Here is a 4,165-nt window from a genome sequence, read left to right as displayed (position 1 = left end):
ACCTTCTCTCGAGAATATGGTAGTACTTACGTGGCTCAGACTCATCAACCCGGAGTTACCCAAACTCGTTAAACAACGTTACGGGACCGAGCTAAGATCGAGGACCCTATCATCGTTAAAACCGGAGATCTCCCAAGCCCTCGATTCTCTACTGGACGAAATACGTACGAACGAAAGTGCTAAAGTGATGCGTGCCGCAGCATCACACCAATCCGTTCCTAAAACCAATTCGTTTCGCCCTCAAGGGAGATCAGGCAGAAAGTTCGACGGCAGAGGGGATAAGTCTTGTCCTCTTTGCAAACAGGCGGGTCGCAGTGATCAGGGACACTTCCTAAGCGAGTGCAAGTTTCTCCCCGAAAAGGATCGCCGCTACATGGTAAGAGCAAGACAGATACTAAGTATCCTTGACAATGACAATGCCGATTATGACACAACTACTCAGGAACCTCAGGTGTCCAGTTTTGATTGCAGTAGTGACATTCAAGGTCCGGGTAGCTGTAACTTTAACCCATCAGCCCAAAGAATCCAGGTGCGTCAGTCACCCTACATAAACTGTTTCTATGAACACCATGGCGCCCGCATCACTATTGATACTGGCGCAACAGGGAACCTCATCAGCTTGCCAGCTTCTAAAAGACTTGGCGTACACATCCGTAAAAGCTCACAGTCTGCCCACCAAGCTGACGGGTCATCCCCTTTGAAAGTCATTGGGGAAACTAGGCTGACATTCATCAGAGACGATCAACCATTATTTTCGTTTTACCCTAACTGGCGTGGTGGCAGCGGTGGGATAGGGCGTACATATCAAGTGACCGAATTTCCAAGGGAGACAAGGTACAGACGCTAGGAGAGACAAGGTAGAGACGCTAGGGGAGACAAGGTACAGACGCTAGGGGAGACAAGGTAGAGACGCTAGGGGAGACAAGGTAGAGACGCTAGGGGAGACAAGGAAGAGACGCTAGGGGAGACAAGGTAGAGACGCTAGGGGAGACAGAGTGGAGACGCTAGGGGAGACAAGGTGGAGACACAAGGGGAGACAAGGTGGAAACGCTAGGGGAGACAAGGTAGAGACGCTAGGAGAGACAAGGTAGAGACGCTAGGGGAGACAAGGTAGAGACGCTAGGGGAGACAAGGTAGAGACGCTAGGGGAGACAAGGAAGAGACGCTAGGGGAGACAAGGTAGAGACGCCAGGGGAGACAAGGTAGAGACGCATGGGGAGACAAGGTAGAGACGCTAGGGGAGACAAGGTAGAGACGCTAGGGGAGACAAGGTAGAGACGCTAGGGGAGACAAGGTAGAGATGCTAGGGGACATAAGGTAGAGACGCTAGGGGAGACAAGGTACAGACGCTAGGGGAGACAAGGTAGAGACGCTAGGGGAGACAAGGTAGAGACGCTAGGGGAGACAAGGTAGAGATGCTAGGGAAAATAAGGTAGAGATGCTAGGGGAGACAAGGTAGAGACAAGGTAGAGACGCTAGGGGAGACAAAGTGGAGACGCTAGGGGAGACAAGGTAGAGATGCTAGGGGAGACAAGGTAGAGACGCATGGGGAGACAAGGTAGAGACAAGGTAGAGATGCTAGGGGAGACAAGGTAGAGACGCTAGGGGAGACAAGGTAGAGACGCTAGGGGAGACAAGGTAGAGACGCTAGGGGAGACAAGGTAGAGACGCTAGGGGAGACAAGGAAGAGACGCTAGGGGAGACAAGGTAGAGACGCTAGGGGAGACAAGGTGGAGACGCTAGGGGAGACAAGGTAGAGACGCTAGGGGAGACAAGGTGGAGACGCTAGGGGAGACAAGGAAGAGACGCTAGGGGAGACAAGGTAGAGACGCTAGGGGAGACAAGGTAGAGACGCTAGGGGAGACAAGGTAGAGACGCTAGGGGAGACAAGGAAGAGACGCTAGGGGAGACAAGGTAGAGACGCTAGGGGAGACAAGGTGGAGACGCTAGGGGAGACAAGGTGGAGACAAGGTAGAGACGCTAGGGGAGACAAAGTGGAGACGCTAGGGGAGACAAGGTAGAGACGCTAGGGGAGACAAGGTGGAGACGCTAGGGGAGACAAGGTGGAGACGCTAGGGGAGACAAGGTGGAGACGCTAGGGGAGACAAGGTAGAGATGCTAGGGGAGACAAGGTAGAGACGCTAGGGGAGACAAGGTAGAGACGCTAGGGGAGACAAGGTAGAGACGCTAGGGGAGACAAGGTAGAGACGCTAGGGGAGACAAGGTAGAGACGCTAGGGGAGACAAGGTAGAGACCCTAGGGGAGACAAGGTAGAGACGCTAGGGGAGACAAGGTAGAGACGCTAGGGGAGACAAGGTGGAGACGCTAGGGGAGACAAGGTAGAGACGCTAGGGGAGACAAGGTAGAGACGCTAGGGGAGACAAAGTGGAGACGCTAGGGGAGACAAGGTAGAGACGCTAGGGGAGACAAGGTAGAGACGCTTGGGGAGACAAGGTAGAGACAAGGTAGAGATGCTAGGGGAGACAAGGTAGAGACGCTAGGGGAGACAAGGTAGAGACGCTAGGGGAGACAAGGTAGAGATGCATGGGGAGACAAGGTAGAGACGCTTGGGGAGACAAGGTAGAGACAAGGTAGAGACGCTAGGGGAGACAAGGTAGAGACGCTAGGGGAGACAAGGTAGAGACGCATGGGGAGACAAGGTAGAGACGCTAAGGTAGCCAATTTGGCGGCGCTGGTGGAGACAAAGTAGAGACGCTAGGGGAGACAAGGTAGAGACGCTAGGGGAGACAAGGTAGAGACGCTAGGGGAGACAAGGTACAGACGCTAGGGGAGACAAGGTACAGACGCTAGGGGAGACAAGGTAGAGACGCTAGGGGAGACAAGGTAGAGACGCTAGGGGAGACAAGGTAGAGACGCTAGGGGAGACAAGGAAGAGACGCTAGGGGAGACAAGGTAGAGACGCTAGGGGAGACAAAGTGGAGACGCTAGGGGAGACAAGGTGGAGACACTAGGGGAGACAAGGTGGAGACGCTAGGGGAGACAAGGTGGAGACGCTAGGGGAGACAAGGTAGAGACGCATGGGGAGACAAGGTAGAGACGCTAGGGGAGACAAGGTAGAGACGCTAGGGGAGACAAGGTAGAGACGCTAGGGGAGACAAGGTAGAGATGCTAGGGGAGATAAGGTAGAGACGCTAGGGGAGACAAGGTAGAGACGCTAGGGGAGACAAGGTAGAGATGCTAGGGGAGACAAGGTAGAGACAAGGTAGAGACGCTAGGGGAGACAAAGTGGAGACGCTAGGGGAGACAAGGTAGAGATGCTAGGGGAGACAAGGTAGAGACAAGGTAGAGACGCTAGGGGAGACAAGGTGGAGACGCTAGGGGAGACAAGGTGGAGAGGCTAGGGGAGACAAGGTGGAGACGCTAGGGGAGACAAGGTAGAGACGCTAGGGGAGACAAGGTAGAGACGCTTGGGGAGACAAGGTAGAGACAAGGTAGAGATGCTAGGGGAGACAAGGTAGAGACGCTAGGGGAGACAAGGTAGAGACGCTAGGGGAGACAAGGTAGAGATGCATGGGGAGACAAGGTAGAGACGCTTGGGAAGACAAGGTAGAGACAAGGTAGAGATGCTAGGGGAGACAAGGTAGAGACGCTAGGGGAGACAAGGTAGAGACGCTAGGGGAGACAAGGTAGAGACGCTAGGGGAGACAAGGTAGAGACGCTAGGGGAGACAAGGTAGAGATGCTAGGGGAGACAAGGTAGAGACGCTAGGGGAGACAAGGTAGAGACGCATGGGGAGACAAGGTAGAGACGCTAAGGTAGCCAATTTGGCGGCGCTGCTGGAGACAAGGTCTTAGTGGTTGAAGTTTTGGTCAAATACTGAAGACAGAGAAGCAGCTTCAGTTTCAAAGGCTAAAAAAGCTTCTGGGGTGTCATGGCATGTCCTCGCCAAAAAGAGAAAAAAACTTCGAATCAGGCCCACAGGCCATGTTTCGGCCGTTTAGATGTACCCTTCAATCCGAGGCTGGATTCACCAGCGAGGAGCTGAGGGACTCAGCGAGGTGGGAAACGGTTGCCAATTCAACAGACTCTCAACCAAGGTGGTTTTCTAGGTATATTGCAGCGAATTCCCAGAACTACAGCTGATAATGATATTGACTCTACTATCGCCCTCTAGATGTATAAACACAAAATAACAGGACACAAG

Source organism: Lineus longissimus, chromosome 7 (genome assembly GCF_910592395.1).
Source record: "Lineus longissimus chromosome 7, tnLinLong1.2, whole genome shotgun sequence".
Taxonomy (NCBI): Eukaryota; Metazoa; Nemertea; class Pilidiophora; order Heteronemertea; family Lineidae; genus Lineus; species Lineus longissimus.
Note: the sequence above shows the minus strand (reverse complement) of the source record.